Source organism: Notolabrus celidotus, chromosome 12 (genome assembly GCF_009762535.1).
Source record: "Notolabrus celidotus isolate fNotCel1 chromosome 12, fNotCel1.pri, whole genome shotgun sequence".
NCBI classification, from domain to species: Eukaryota; Metazoa; Chordata; class Actinopteri; order Labriformes; family Labridae; genus Notolabrus; species Notolabrus celidotus.
Window position 1 is genome coordinate 22454821 of NC_048283.1, and position 17166 is coordinate 22471986.

A 17166-nucleotide genomic window follows, 5' to 3' on the forward strand; every position below is an offset into this window, starting at 1 on the left:
TATTTGAATCGAACAAACACAAATATTAATGTTTTCAATAAGCTATATTACATTTATTAAGAGCTAATTCAGCCGCTGTGTGTGTGATAGTGCACTTGGAGGAGTTGCTGGTGTCACTGTCCGCGGTGGATTTGTTTTGGCAGCCATTTTGTGGGAAATGTCTCGGGAGCGCGCGGGGCCGTACTTGCCTGATGTCGGGAGCGCGCTCTCAATGCAGCCCCTCTCTGACCGATATTACCATCACGGAGGGGCTGGCAGCACACCGCTAGCTGTAGCTCTGCCTCAGAAAATAATCCGAGTTTTTCTAAGCGTCTGCCCGTGTTGTCCAGCGGCCACCCGGCCGGCCGTCACCCGCCCAGCAGCCTGCAGTGAGCGGACTGTCTTCCTCCAGATTCAATGGCAGTGTTTTATTAGACAGCTAGCATGCTAGCTAAGTGCTAGCTAGCTAATGTTAGCTTCTTGCCTTTTAAATTAATTTAAAAAGCGGACAGGCGTGCTCCTCCATCCCGCCCGCTGTCTGCTCCAAAGGTGGATGCACCCTCGTGTTTCTGAGAACAAATATCGATTAAGTGAGTTCAGTTTTCTGGAGAGAAAGAGACTGAGCTCGGGGGTCCGCGGCGGTCGAGGCGGCGGGCTGCCCTCCTCCCCTCAGGCTCGGCTGGCTGTGCTGCACCGGGGATCGGTCCTGATCCACATCCCGCTCCCTGAGCTCCAGAGAATCAGGCAAATTTACCGGACATTAATCTCACCGGGATTTTTATCGGCCGACCATCCTAAGACACGGTATCTGGATCTGTGGTGTGGGAGAGGGGCGGCTGACCCGGGGGAGGGGGCTCGGTTCGTGTGGACGGAGGAGACAGACTGAACATGGCTGCTCCGCGGGACCCGGTTCGACACACCGCCTGAGGTAAGACCCGCCGGGCCGAGCCCTCTTTTTATTCATGTATGAATGTGTATAAATGTGTGAGGATATGTGTGTGTATGTGAGTGTGTGTGTGCGCGTGTGTGTGTGTGCGTGTGTGTGAGGGGCTGGACAGGCAGCAGAGGAGCCTGCGTTATCCGCCCGGCGCCCGGCCCCTCGTCCCCGGCCCCGTGTCCCCGCTGCTCGGCTGGTGGAGGTGAGGCGGCTCCGGGGACAGGAGGAGGGTGTGCTCGGTGAAAAAAGGTGTGTTACAGTCCGGGCCGGACAATGAACCGTGCTGTGAGGCTGTACATGAACAGTAAAGGAGCCGTGCATGCACCATGATGATGGAGTCGGCATAATGTCCTCCAGGTGTGCCGTGATCCGCCCTGTCCTCCTGCTCTCAGCCAGCAGTGTGAGGCTGCCCATAAACAGGCTCATGATTGATGCCATCAGTGTGTGTATCTGGGCAAGTTTCAGCGCCGGGCTCCAGCCCTCCCTCCGGTTCGCTCGGTCGGCTTCTTGAACCGGAGGGAGGGCTGGAGATGGATGGATGTGCTGCTACATGATGCAGACGTGTTGATAGATATCCTCAGGTATACAGCAGGTAGCTGGCTCACCATGATGTGATGCCTTTATGTGTGAAAGCAGCCAGCAACCCCCGACTGTCCTCTGCACATCTGCAGCATTTCATCTGCTGTGGCAGCTAACGCTAGCCGCTAGCTTAGCCGCCGCCGCAGCAGCCCCAGCCCCTACCCTGCCCTGGAGTCCAGGCTCTGCTGCTGCTGCCGGGAGAGGCTGTCTCTGGGGAGGGACCAGGACTGAGACCAGAACCATGACTTGACATCCCCCCTCTGTGTGTTTGGGTCTCTGTGGTCCAGAGTGTGTTCAGAGGGCCTGAGCTTGTAGGAGACCATAATGAGGAGATCGGTCTCAGATTGTGATTTGTCACATCTCCCTCAGGTTCAGACCACTTGTCCCCCTTAAGATGGACCTCCATCTTTCTGCGTCTCTTCATTTATGTCCCATCCTTTGTCCTCTCTGCTCATCCTGCTCCATCGGCTCTCCGATGTGCATGGTTGTTGTGTTTGCACAGTCATTTATCCGGTTACATTTCATCACGGCCCTTTCTGGGCCTGAGAGGTTCAGAGGAGCCGGAGCACATGTTCCTCCTCAGGTAGGTGTGACACAGACCGCTGCAGGTGAGCCTGCTCACTGTGAGAGGGCCCAAGGAAACAGAGAGGACAGAGGTGCTGTTTCATTGAGCCTAACAGGAGCTCTGTGTGTGTGTGTGTGTGTGTGTGTGTGTGTGAGATAAACTAGTCCTTTGGAGTGATCTGAAAGAAGTCAGAAATCTGCCTCATGTTTGTTACAAGCTGTGCAGATATCTCCAGTTTAAACAGAGGTGTGTGTGTGTGTGTGTGTGTGTGTGTGTGTGTGTGTTCATCATAAAGCCGATGAGCTGAACCTGCTCCTGTCAGACACCAGTAGATTTAGTGTGAAACACCTGTGACCAGCTGGAGGATCTGACCCTGTCCAGCGTCAGTGAGCTCAGCCGCTCGGCGTCAGCAGCATGTATGACTGCTGGAAGAGATCTGTGAGGATACCTGTGCAGCTCACACACAGCGTTCACCAGGATATCCATCAGCTACACAGATGCATGATCACGTCACACCTTGTGGACTGGATCTGAGACTAGGAGCAGTGGGAGGAGCCTGTGGGAGTGTCACGCCCTCAGCGTGAGGATCAGAGACGTGTTAGGTCCGTGTGAGACCGGCTCTACTTCCAGAGAAGCTTTCTGTTCTCTGACTGTGTGTGTGTGTGTGTGTGTGTGTGTGTGTGTGTGTGTGTGTGTGTGTGTGTCCATGATGAGGATCTTATTTTGAATATAGCGTGAACTCGTTCCTTCATATCCTTTTATCCTCCATCCTTCTGTCCGAACCAAGCGGTAACCTCTGGCAGTGAGAATTGAAGCCCATGCTGAGGTGTTAAAAACTGCAGTTCCTCGAGTGTCCACTTGAGGCTGGAAACCACAGGAAACCACATACACACCCATTCAAAGAGCCAATCTTTAAATTAAACATGTTCACAGCCTGGTACAAAAAACAGGTGTAGTCTGTATAGCTGATTTCTCGATGGGCACACACTGTACGTGGTTAATTTTTCACAAAGCGGCAGTTGAGAAGATATTAAGATTTCCATTATGAGGCCTGGCTGACTTGATTGACAAGCGGGCACCCTGTAGCTGTTAGCGAGGAGGCTAAAGGCCCGCCTCTTTACCTCACACTAGATCCACAGAAGTTAGGTTGAGTTCAGAATTTCCAATATGGCACCTGCCAAGGATTGGCTTCAAAACAGCGCCGTGGAACAGATGGGTGATGTCACACAGACTACAATCACCAACAGATCAGGTGGTCAGATACGAGCTGAGTGAAGGTGATCAGCAGGTCGTGCTCACCGTGCTAACACCTCCAGCTCAGGTTATCCAGCACTCAGTTAGCTGAGCTGTAACGTTAGCGTAGACCATCCTTCAGCCTCTTTCACACATGCTCTCACATTCAGGACGTTTTTAGGAGCTCTGGGTCGACATTTCCCTAACGTATTTTTAATAAAAGTCCATCCCGGCTTGAGACCCTGTGGAGGGAGGCGAGTGTTTGGAGTCAGGATGTGACGTCAGATTGAGTCAGTGTGAAGTTAACAACATGAGAGACTCTGAGGACAGTTTGACATCAGAGCTACGTGGAAACAGACGATATGCAAACATCTTCCCCTCCATCACCCTGTTACTTCTCCGGAATATTTCCCTCCGTGTTCATCATCGGCTCACCCTGACGTTACTCTGAGACTGAGTCAGGGAGCTGCAGGGACAGACCTGGGTAAAGGTTTGTTCACACATGCAGCCATTCTAAATGTTTTAGACATTCAACCAAACAGGTGTAACTTTAAGAGCCTGACTGAGGAACGTATGATGGCGTCTGAAGACTCTTTAAACTAAGAGTGAGAGTCTGAGGTCAGGGTCTTATTCCTGAATGATTGTGATGAGCAGGCTTCTTTACTGTTTCCATGTTTGTGATTTATAAGGAATATTTCATTTATTAATCACTAAATTCAAATTCACCATCCTCACATGTTAAATCAAGTTTAATGATTTGTAGTTGTATGAAAACCTGCTGATAAACTCTGACCTGTCTGATGTGTGCCTCTCTGTCATCCTCAACTTTCAGTCTACATTCAGCCTCATCAATAAGAGAACCAAAGACTGATAAAGTATTGTGATCGAGGGTTTTATTGGCCCAAAGTCTGAATCAGCAGATACAAAGGTTTCTGCCGTCTGTGCGTCTGATCAAGTGACACATCAGTTACGTGCATGCAATGACAGTTTGTGACAGCGAGCTTCAACACGTCGTCTGTTTGGAGATATTTTAAAGAGTGTGAAAGTGTCTGCAGCATGTTTATGAATGTTAATATTTAAAGGCAGATAAATTAATCACCTGTGGAAGAATCAAATGTTTCTAAAACAAGCAGACAGGTGAGCTCTAGTACAGTTGAGACTCTGTGCTCTTCATCATGACAGAAAGTTACGTGTTAGATCCAACATGGTGCAACCGCAGGTCTACTGTAATCTGTAGATGAACTTTAATATGTTATAAATGAGATATGACTGAGTGACACTTCTCCTGATTTTTTAAATGTAGAACATATTTTATCGAGAATATGAATTATAATTAATCGAGAATAAGTGATTTAATTTCACTTTGTTTCCTCAATTTATTTTTTTAAGCTCATGAATTTGTATTTGGTTTTTAATGAAGTGTCATTGATGCTCAGGTAAACCTCTCACAGCTCTTCTGTGCCAACATGCATCTTTAAACTGAGCTGATTCAAGGCCTCATCATCTGTTGCTAGGTAAACTTAAGGATGACATTGCATTGTCTTGCTGTTCAGTTTCTCTGTGGGCCCTCTCCGGCCCCCTGCGACGCTCTCACCTCTCTACCTGCAGGGTTTTATTTCAATCAAGGAGAGGGAGGAGTTCACACTTTCACAGTTTACTGACTTTACTGTTTAAAAATGATTCAGTGCTCGTCCAATCAGAGCGCAGGATCTCTTCAACAGCACCTGGTGACATTAAAGAGAGGACCTACCTGTTCTCATCATGAGTGCAGGTAGCTTATGGTGCATCACAGAGCCTGTGTGTTTAAGGCTCCTCCTGTGCCTGTGTGTGTGTGTGTGTGTGTGTGTGTGTGTGTGTGTGTGTGTGTGTGCGCGCACACGCTATCACTCTTCTGTCATCATAATATTTGAATCCTATCACCCCGTCTGACTGTTCATCTCCACAGTCTGTCACCTGGAGGAACACACACCTGTGCAGCTGTACAGACCACCTCTTTGATGCAGACACAGACTCACTGAGACCCTGAGAGGTCTGGATCATCATCACCATGAGGGTGTTTTAGGTCAGTCGTGCAGGAGGCAGTGAACCTGTTCAGAGTTTGAGGAACACACCTGTAGGCAGCGGGATAGCGACATACAGCTCGAGACTACACCTGAGGAAGCATCCAGCAGCTTCATGTCAGAGTGACTCTGATTCAGCCGTCTCTTAAAGGCTTTGTTTCTTCATATTTGGATCAGAGCTGCAGCTCCACTGTAGCAGCTAAATCCCTCAGGGTCCGGAAAGAGTGGAGAATTCAGCTCCTGATTTAGTGCTTCCAAAGGTGACACAGTTCTGCCTTCACTTAGAACAGGTGAGACCTTTACAGTTAAATCCCTGTATGCAGTGTAAGAGCTGGAGGTCAGCTCATGACACAGACACTCACCTCCTGAAGTTCCTCAAAGTTTTCAGGCTGAGCTGCACGTGAAGGATTATTCTACCCAAACCTTCATCACAGTTTTTCCTACCAGCTTCAGGAAAATGTCCACAAGAAGTCTGGTGAGCCATTGAACACAGCAGGTAAAAGTCGGGCAATACACCTGTGCAATACACCCGGAGAGAGGGCGGGGTGATGACGTTTAGATCACGACTGCCGAGATCTTTGTGCACCTTATGAAGCTGCTGCATCCTCCTTTCTGCTCCCAGCTCTGATCCTGTGAATACGTCCAATCACACGTATGACAGAAACACAAACACGGTCGTCATGGTGTAAGACTTCACGTCACAGTGACTACCACAGCGTCCTTTTTTACGTCACGTCCTGCCCCCTGAGGCCGCCCCTCCTCTCGTCCTGCAGGGGAACGTCTCACTTTGTGGGACAAGTTGATAAGCATTTTTGAATAAATGCAGGAGCAGGCTGTGCACACGTTTTCTAAAAGTGTCAGGAATGCATCTGAGACAAGGGCTGCACAGGTCAACCCACCTGATAAAGCTGATATACAAACGTTCATCTCTCTGAATACTGGAGTCACTAAACTACAGTCATCACCTCCGCTGAAGCTTCAATGCAAAGGAAACTTTATCCATTACTAAACAGAAACATCTCTACATCAATATTTCTGAGTAAAACTCAACAACACAGTAATAATGTCAGACAGTCAACGCAACATAACAAGATGTTTAACGTTAATGCTTGCACCTAATCAGCTAACGTCATTATCCCCCAATCAGTATAACAATTTTACCATTAAATCGTCGGCTGTGTTCACTGTGGGCAGTGTTTACAGTCTGCTATGCTTACTTAGGGGCATGTTACCTGTCGACCATGTTAACTGTGGGTATCTTTATAGACAGCCATGTTAACATGGCAATTTTAAAAGCCATGTTAACTGTGGGCAGTGTTTCAAGTCGGCCATGTTAACTGTGGAAAGTGTTTTTAGTCGGCCATGTTAACTGTGGGCAGTGTTTTTAGTCGGCCATGTTAACTGTGGGCAGTGTTTTTAGACGGCCATGTTAACTGTGGGCAGTGTTTTTAGACGGCCATGTTAACTGTGGGCAGTGTTTTTAGCCGGCCATGTTAACTGTTCGCAGTGTTTTTAGACGGCCATGTTAACTGTGGGCAGTGTTTCAAGTCGGCCATGTTAACTGTGGAAAGTGTTTTTAGTCGGCCATGTTAACTGTGGGCAGTGTTTTTAGTCGGCCATGTTAACTGTGGGCAGTGTTTTTAGACGGCCATGTTAACTGTGGGCAGTGTTTTTAGACGGCCATGTTAACTGTGGGCAGTGTTTTTAGCCGGCCATGTTAACTGTGAGAAGTGTTTTTAGACGGCCATGTTAACTGTGGGCAGTGTTTTTAGCCGGCCATGTTAACTGTTCGCAGTGTTTTTAGACGGCCATGTTAACTGTGGAAAGAGTTTTTAGTCTGCCATGTTAACTGTGGGCAGTGTTTTTAGACGGCCATGTTAACTGTGGGCAGTGTTTTTAGACGGCCATGTTAACTGTGGGCAGTGTTTTTAGACGGCCATGTTAACTGTGGGCAGTGTTTTTAGACGGCCATGTTAAATGTTCGGAGTGTTTTTAGACGGCCATGTTTACTGTGGGCAGTGTTTTTAGTCCATGTTAACTGTGGGAAGTGTTTTTAGACGGCCATGTTAACTGTGGGCAGTGTTTTTAGTCCATGTTAACTGTGAGAAGTGTTTTTAGCCGGCCATGTTAACTGTTCGCAGTGTTTTTAGACGGCCATGTTAACTGTGGGCAGTGTTTTTAGTCGGCCATGTTAACTGTGGCCAGTGTTTTTAGTCGGCCATGTTAACTGTGGCCAGTGTTTTTAGACGGCCATGTCAACTGTGAGAAGTGTTTTTAGTCCATGTTAACTGTGGGAAGTGTTTTTAGTCGGCCATGTTACATGTGGGCAGTATTTGTAGTCTGCCATGTTAACTGTGGGCAGTGAACCATGCTTACGTTGGTGCAGCCTGAAGTTGGGACTCCCTAGCACTAAGGACTCCTGTTGGTAGCCATGTGCGCCAACCTCTCAGCTAAACTGACTGCACAGATATCGCTAACACTATGCCTGCCAGGTGGCAGGTGCTACCATCACTCCTTAAAAAAAATCTAGGAACTGTCTTTGTTTTCAATAAAACCCAGAAACTCAACTAAACTCACTTTTTTTGCATTTTGCTAACCCAGATGTTATGTAGGTAAACCTTGTGCACACACTTTACATGAACTCAAACATTTATTTATTTTCAAATATAGATATATAAATTCAAGGATTACTGGAAGTGAACCACTGAAGTAATTTAACTCAGTTTATTCAAACATTGTTGAAATAATTGCCTCTGTCCTGTTTGACGGGTCTCTGTGGTGTCTACCTGTGGATCCCAGGTGTGAAAGGCACAGCACTGGTGTTCAGTGTGGGATTTATACTGTAGTATGGAACCAAAGGGTCGGGGTCTATGGAGACTGACTCACTTTTGGACACTCTAGTGGACAGTCCAGAAACTGCTTTTTGTTGGACTTCTACGTCGGCTTCACTTTTGAACACCAGAGGTTTCTGCTTATCTGAATTTAACCCTTACTTCTTTGTTACCTGTGTGAGTGAAGCTTATATCGCCACCTTCTGACTGAACTACACTTAACATCAAGCTGAGTGCTGAAATCTGTTGTTATGATCGAGCCGTCTTCTTTTTATAGCATCATTTCTCACATGCTCAGAATAAGTTCTGCTGTCTATGAAACTTCTCTGCTTAGGAAGACCTCCGATTGAAACTTGAACTTTGAGTTGAGATTTGTTTCTCTATTTCCCTTCGGTTTGTTTTTGTGCAGAGACTTAACCTGAATTTGAACCATTACATACTTAATCCTAATCTGAAGTTATTCTCATGTGGATCAACATCAGTCTGCTCCGTGTGTTAGGACAGGAAATCAGGGTTTCTACAGAATCAGACCAAATGTCTCTGGTCAACAAGTGTGAAGCCTATAATTAGTCCCTGAATGTGACCAATGACATAACCTCTCTCTCTCTCTCTCTCTCTCTCTCCCTCTCTCTCTCTCTCTCTCTCTCTCTCTCTCTCTCTCTCTCTCTCTCTCTCTCTCTCTCTCTCCCTCTCTCTCTCTCTCTCTCTCTCTCTCACACACACACATACACACACACACACACACACACACAAACACACACACACACACGCACACACACACAACTCATGCTCTAACACTTTGTTGTGATGCATCTGTCTCTCGTCTCAAACATGTTTCAATAAGTTCAAACATTTGAAACCGAAAAAAGTCAAACTGAGCAGTTAGTCAGCTGGTCATGTGACAGACCCTGGTGTGTGTGTGTGTGTGTGTGTGTGTGTGTGTGTGTGTGTGTGTGTGTGTGTGTGTGTGTGTTTGAGTGTGTGTGACTTCAGGTCTGTGTGTGTGTGTGTAATGTGGAGGAAGAGGCCCCTCCACCTGTCCTTACTGGGACTCTATTTCTGGGTCTCACACTGAACTTGACTATGTCTCGCCTGGCAACAGAGCCTGTATATATATGTATGCACGCTGTGTGTGCACGCTGTGTGTGCACGTGCTGTGTGTGCACGCGCTGTGTGTGCACGCTGTGTGTGTGTGTGTGTGTGTTATTCCGGTCCTGACTACAGCCAGACCTAAGCTGTATAGACTCATATGGAGCTGCTGTAACGGCAGAAGACTGACCTGAATGGACACCCTAACCCTAAAACAGGGCGTCAGGTTACAGCAGTGATGGATGTGACATGTTGGTGCCCTGAGATAAACACGTTGTTCTGCTGTTGTGTGTTGATGATAAAGTCTGTGTTGTTGTGTGTTGATGTTGTTGTGTGATGATGTTGTGTGTTGTTGTGGGTTGATGTTAAAGTCTGTGTTATTGTGTTCTTAATGCAGAAACATTTGGACAAAGTGAATCAAACACGCTTCATTGCATCACTGTCTCTGAGTGTAAAACTGTAAACATGTTGTTGTCGGCTCTCCTTAGACCACCTCAGAGATCGATCTGATTCAGACCTCAAACATACTGAAATGGTCACATTCAGTCATTTGAACTTTACACGCTAAGTTCACTTCACATATTTCAGTGACGTTGTAGAGATCAGCAGCTAAGAGAGATGCTCTGCTGCCGTTGCCTGGATTGCAGGACAGGATGTTGTTCCACTTTTCCCTCAGAGATGGTTGGGGTCCAGTGGATCCTCAGGCTGCTCACACATCATGTACCTCATTATTTCCCCACTCTCAAGACCAGCCTGAGACCACACTAACGTTTAACCACAGAGTCAACAGGCACTGAGACGACACTGATGTTTTTACCACAGTGTCAACAGGAAGTGAGGGGTTGACCCTGGTGTTCCTTTCGTTGTTGAGAATTATTTTCAGTTCTATTTGACTTTGATTGATCAGAATTTTCCGATGTTCTGCTTTGATCTGTTCTGTTCTAACGGTTTTACTACAGAGTCAACAGGCAGAGGGTGAATGTGCTGGACTACTGTCTGTGGATTGATTTAATATGGCGTGTGCGATCATGTCAGAATTATTACCATGACTGTTGGGTTTGGACAATCAAAATGAAGTATTAAACCCAGCATGGTGATAATCTGACTGATTCCAGGTCTCAAAGGCAAACAGGTAAAGGAGTTGTTGAATCCATCAGGTAGTTCATGCTGTGAGACAGGCTGTAAAGACTACAGCCTATAACTAAGAAAAGAAGGTTAAAAATATTTGAATACTCAGTAAATTTCTATTTCAGCTGAATATTAAACGTATTTTTACACTGAAATAACTTCCTGTGAGGAGTTTATAGGTGGTTATGAAAAGGACTGAAATTAGATTTGATATCTTTTTATGACCTACAGCAGATGAGACCTTCAGCAACAAGCTGCACAACTTCGATATTTTAATCTCTTATGCCTGTAAACGCTTCAGAAGGGGGAAGGGGTCTGAGCAGACCAGTGACGGAGAAGTAGAGTGTTTACATTTTCCACAGAAAGATTCACAATGAGGGATACATAGGACTTAATTTCAAAATGTACAAGACAAGAGATAAAAGGTTTCACTTTGACACAGGGGGCGCCATAATCAAAACAAACAGAGAGTTCCCTACAGGAGCTTTAAGACACAAAAGATGTTATTTTTAAATCTGTCGTGTCCATGGATTAAAGAAAACGTATTCACCCCCTTTCCTTGTCCTTGTGATTTATATCGGTGAACATGTCAGAAAACCTGCAAAAAATGAAACTACAGTTTTAAAAATGTTTTTGTGGTTGTGTTTAATGTTGTGTCTGATACTTTAAACACTCAAATAATAAGCTTTAATGCAGGGGTATATAAGAGTGAGAGCTCAGCTAGAGTTCAAACTAACTTTCATTGAGTACTTTTAGAGTTCAAAGATTATTCACATGATTTCTACTTAAAGAGACATCATTTAAAGCTTCTCAAAGGTCCTCAATGAAAGTAATAAAACACCAGCACCAACAGGAGCAAAGGACATGTTGAAATCTGAACTTAAAGCTCCGATGAGGGTTTTTACCGGGTTTAAAACAGGCTGAGATGTATCCTGATGTGCAGAAACACTGCTCACACATGTCCAGGACAAGATCAGTAAATATATTAAATGCACTGCTTTGTCCTGTCCACAGGGGGCGCCAGTTTAAACACAAGCTAAATATTTTACACAGTAGGATTAAAGTTTCCAGAGCTAGCCTTGAGGAAGAAGGTAAGGGACATAAAATTCAGATAACTTTTTTAATGGATATAAAATAAGTTAACACACCTGTAGAGTGAAAAAGAGTGAAAACTTTAAAGCACTTTTGGTGTGTGTTGATTTTGGCGCCCCCTCTGGACAAAGTGATACCTCTTCTCTTATTGCTGATCCTGTCGCGTACATGTGAGTCATGATTTTTGTGAAAACTCTCAGTCAAACTCATAACTTAGTGATAGATAATTTACAGCAGAAAGTTTTAAAATCTGTTTTATTTCCCTCAGCGTGCTTTCAGTCGTCTGATCCGACACTTTACAGTTACAGTTATTAAAATCAGAGTATAGAGATCGTCAGTCGTGCTGTGGATGGTCTCATTTGCTGTTTTAGGTTATAGAAAGGTATCACTGTTAATTTCAGATGTTTCATAACGTGTTCAAAACTCTCGATTTACCTATAGAATAACCTACCCCTTGTTGACCTGAGGTCAGATCACAGGTGACAGTCAGTAGAAAAAGTACAGATTTAAAGTTTAGCATCCAGACTCATGCTTCTGTCAAAGTAAGCTAACTGTCTTTATTTTGTATTGCAGAATAAATATATCTTGACTAATGTGAGATGACTGCTTCCAAACACTGTCTTCTCTGGGGTCAAAGAGTCTTATTTTGAAATGTAGTGATGTATTAGAGCCCCATAATGTAAAGTACAGTAAGTAACGGGACTTTGGTCCACTCTGGGTACTGGTTTTAACGCTGGTCCCTGTCCTTCCAGTTTGGACCGTCAAGTCGCTCCTTGTCCCTCCTGCAGGACTCACGTCTGTCCTGATCAGTCTGCAAACAGCAGCGACTCATTGATAACTGAGTGTTTAATGTGTGTGTCACTGCAGGGAGACACATATATGACTGTATAGTGTAAGCTGTGTGTGAGTTATACACCGAGTCAGAGATCACAACAAAGCACTAACAGAGTTTGAAACAATATATTTCATTTATAAGTTTAAATTCACTTTATGAGTGTACAAACATTATGAAAAAAAAATATATATATATATATAGAGAGAGAAATATGAAAAAATAAACATACAGAGACTGATGTAAAAATATAATATTCCTAAATCTTCTAATTAAACATGACAACCTGATAATTGATAACTGGGGTCATGGGAAATGTAGGATCCTGAAATGAGGTCACAGGCAGTTCGGCTGAGAAACTGTGACCTACAGATACACAAATACGTTATTTTATTTTGCTCCATTTTCTATTTAACTTATTTACATTGAAAGATTTAAAACTGTTTGAACTCATAAGGAGGAAGCAGCATTATATGTATTTATGAAATGATTGATTTAATGTTTGAATCAATCATAAATAGGTTTTATTTAAGAAGAGATCATTTATGTAAAAGCCTTCATCCTCCTATGATGAGGTGAAAATACATTGAAGGCAGTATTTAACGTGAGCAGCCCGGTTTACCGGCTTTAACCCGGTCTTTTCCGGTCCTCTTTGCCTGTGTCATTCCTGCTTCGCTTTTGTCTCTCTGGCACCGCCAAGTGAGGAGGGTATCTCCGAGTGTGAAGAGCTCCTCCACTCCTCTCTGAAAGCGCCCTGCAGTAGCAGCATGGTAATTCTGCTCCTCTATCTTTCCTCTGCATCATGTTTACCTAGCAACAAGCATCACCCGCGGCTGGCCATCCCATTGGTCATTTGAAAACGCACCGGGGACCAATGGCAGGGCTGTTGCCATGGTACAGTGTATAGTTGCCGGGTGGAATTTTGCTGCAAGGCACGTGAGTCTCAGAGTCTGCTTGCCTCCTCGCGCTGCTGTGGTAATGGTCTGGTCTTTGGAACAGCTGAACGTGGTTTAGTGAAGCTCTTCCGTTACTGTGTGAAGAGAATTATTAACATTTATTCACATATTCAGTCATAAAGACACAGCAATGCGTTTAAACCTTCAACACGGAGAGAAAGAACAGCGGCAGAGCAGACAACAGGAAGCGGCTGCGTCTAATTCCTGAAGCTGCGTTTCTCCCAGTGCAATATGCTGTATCACTGTCTAACAAAGGAGAACCGAGGCTCCCTCTAAACTGCCATTTACAGCGAAACACACAACTTCATAACATTTATATTTAATACACTATATGGAATAAATCCCTTTAATACATATATTGTTACTGAACTAGTTTGAAACCACTTTATAAAATAAAATAAAAATGTAGCTCTATCATTTTAAAGAAAATCTGAAACATGCAAATAATTAGAAGAATAAAGATTTATGTTTGTAAAACTGCCAATTCTGTGCAAGCTCAAAGGGACTTATTTTATGTTTTTACCACAGATTAAATTATTTAAAATATTTTTAATCAGATTTACATTAGTTTGAAAAAAATAGCACACAATACAGAGCTCAATAATATCCAATATCTTTATATATGTTATATTTCATAATATTAAAACTGTTCCTTTTTGCAGGACATGGAGTCTACATTGATATCTGCCACACTAAATATTATTTCAGTGGTTTTTAAATCATATATTATTGCTGCAGTGTATTATGACCATTGTTAAACTATTAAGTTTTAATTTTGTTCTCATTAATCCCTTCAAAAACTTCAATAAAATAGATGATGTATGGCTTTTAGAAGGTAACAAGGTAACAAATATAATGTTTATGAATTTATACATTTTTCTGTAAATCTACAACAAGGCTGTGTGTGTTTGGGTTACCTGGATGCCCTGTCATTCTCAGCATACACACGTTCTCACCTGTTGCTCATCTGTGTATAATTGTGGAGCTGAGATAATTGTGGGTTTTGCATTGCATGATGGCAGTAGAAATACAGTACACTCCATGTTTCTTCTCTGTGCAAACACACAGCTTTGCATAGCAGTGAAACAGTGGAGAGTTAAACTTTGTGTTTCTGTGTCTGAACTCTTTTAGCATGCAGTCGGTCGTTAGTTAATCTGATGGCAGAAATATTCGACTTAAAAGTAGAATGAGCACAGGTGAAATATTCAGCTCTCCTTAAATGAGTGCACACAGAGTTTACACATGTTTTATTTGTATATTTGTATCTGTAACTTGGTCAGAGTGCAGCTTTATAGGCTCTTGCGTGTCCCTTAAACCACAGATTTCCAGATGTTTCCCATTGTTTGCATCGTGTTCCCTGAGATGAGCTGAGACACATATTGCTGCATGATTGCTGTCAATCTATAAGTTGCCTTTTTTTCTACAGCTGAGGTAAAGTGATGTGTTAGGTTCTCCATAAACTATAAAGTCTGTTGTGTATGAATCCTCCTTACAGGATGATTCTCACAGTGTTAGTTCATCTACAGTCAGCACGCTGTCTGGTCCATGTTTCCATACTTACTGACCCACTTAGTGAAACAGGGAGATTGGCAGCGTTTCCTCGACAGTCAGAGGTATAGATAATATTTAACATGAATAACATGAAACTATGTCAATAACCTCTGAGTTATATGAAAGACTATCAGTGTCAAAACAACAGTCTCACATAAAGACAAATGATGACAGGTGAGTTATTGTGTGATTGTTAATTGAGACATGTGAAGGTGTGATTGATTGATTGAAAGTCCTTATGGTCACCTCCTCAGTTAAACTCCCTCGTCCTGCCTCTGTGCGGCTCAGGGTCAATCGTTATTAAACCTACCTCTGGATCCCCCTCAGCCCAGACAGACCCAGTCCCTCTGAGTGGGGCATTAGGCCACCTTTGAAGCAGATCACCTGTAGTGATACATCTGCATCTTATTACCACGTTAGCACGCTGTGCTACTGTGCTGTATGGCTCTGTAATGCAGCTTCCTGCCTGTTAATCTTTGAGAAAGATCATTTTAATGCACGCTCTATAATTATAGCATGTTATTAGGCCATGATATCTTATTTTAGCTGCAACTGGTCAGCTGTTTTTCTCTGTGTGGGAGTGCACAGCTCTGGAGCAGGGGTTCTGGAGCCTGGAGCCAGAATAGATTACTGAGGAAAACTGGAATCAAACATTTCAGAACCAGAATGTACAGAAGCCCGAAGCGGACACGTGTGCATACATTTTATTTACTCTCTCCCACTTCAGGTGATCATAACTCTCCTGAGGTTTAAAGCACATAGAAACACAGTCTTTCCTCATTAGTGTGATGTTCTTTTAGAAAGTAAGTGTACATGCAGTTAGGTCGGGCTATTATTATAGCTAGATTGGGAAATTTAACAGGACTACTGTCCTTGTCACAATTTGCATTTATCCTGCTCATCTTACGGGTCAAAGCGCAGTGTGCAAACTGTTTACGCAGAATGTCTAGCCCAGTTTAGGACAGACTGGAGTGTGCCCACGTGAGGGAAAATTGACCCCAAACCCTTTCATTGAGGTATGTTAGTCTGACTTAGAGAAACATGTTGACTTGTATTTTAAAAGTCCAGTTGTAGTTGGATTTACACAAGAGACCAGAGTGTTGTTTTATTTTTTTAATTGCAAGAAAATTATCCTATTATTATCAGAAAACTAGATGAATTAATTTAATCACAACAGAAAAACTATTATTATTAACCTAAAATAAATAAGTTGAAACAACTTAAATTAACTTCAAAAACAAGTAAATAAATAAGATGTATCAAGGCATGTCCGTCCGCTTAGGGCTTTCATAGGACTGTATAGAGGTTAACCACAGATATTATGACATGTTGCAAACACATAAGATTAATAAATGTGAATTAGAAAGGCTGATAATAAAGGACTTTGTGTACACTGTTGTTATCTTTTCGCTTACACACAGTGCTTTTTATTTTAATGACTTTTTAACACCACTCTATAAACCTGTGTGATCACTGGGCTCTGTTTTCAGTCTGCAAGGACCTGAGATTCAAGTCTAAAAGTGACACACATTAGTCAGGGTGTGTGTGAGGGTTTTGCTTTAAGAAGCCGTCAGCTGGTTTCTGACAGTGTGTGTTTGTGTGCGCGTGTGTGTTTGTGCGTGTGTGTGTGAGCTGTTCCCAGGCAGCATTGTGCCTGATTTAGCCGGAATGCTCGGATAGCAACAGAAACAACTTTTAGCTCAGGCTGAGGAGAAGTCACACATCCCGGCTGTAGGGAGTCACTCAGTGACCATGTGCTCATGGAAGCCTTTTGCCCCGCTCACTCCCCCGCTGGATCTCCTCCCCCATCCTCCCCCTCGGTCTCCCCCTCCTCCTCCCTCTTTCCATTTCTACCTGACATCTTCAAACTATTTCCGCGTCATTCCTGCCTCGCGCCGTTTGAAGAGACACTGGGAAACTAAGCCGAAGGCCCCGCCCACAGACCCGTCCGCTGTCCAATGGGAGCTAAGGGTGGGACTAGAAGCAGCCAATCAGAGTGCAGCTGCCGCAGCGTCGGGTAGCAACAGAGCCCGTAGAGGGTGCCTGCTGAGTGAGGGTAGAGGCAGCGTTTACAAGAATACAGACAAGTTGAATCATTTCTCAAAGACTGAATGAAGTAAAAGAGCTTTAATATGTTACATACAACAAATATTAGTACATTTTAGTTATTTTATTGTGAGTTCAGATCTGTGCTTTCAACCTTAATCACTTTAAACGTTTCATTGTGTGAAGTATTCAACAATCTATGTCATTAACAGCTGTTAAAGGCTCATAACACCTAAAATAGTCACGTTTCTCTGTAATGACTGTTCAGATGAAAGTGGGGATGTGTCA

The 17166-nt window shown here is 43.9% G+C and overlaps 1 protein-coding gene across 1 annotated transcript in view; it reads left to right on the top strand.

Annotated features, from left to right (window-relative positions):
* The first annotated feature begins 204 nt into the window (after positions 1 to 204).
* Positions 205 to 17166, top strand: part of dyrk1b (dual-specificity tyrosine-(Y)-phosphorylation regulated kinase 1B) — a 42533-nt gene continuing 25571 nt past the window's right edge. The window contains exon 1 of the mRNA XM_034697067.1: positions 205 to 907. The gene's annotated coding sequence lies outside the window, so the exon portion shown is untranslated. The remainder of the gene's footprint in view (positions 908 to 17166) is intronic.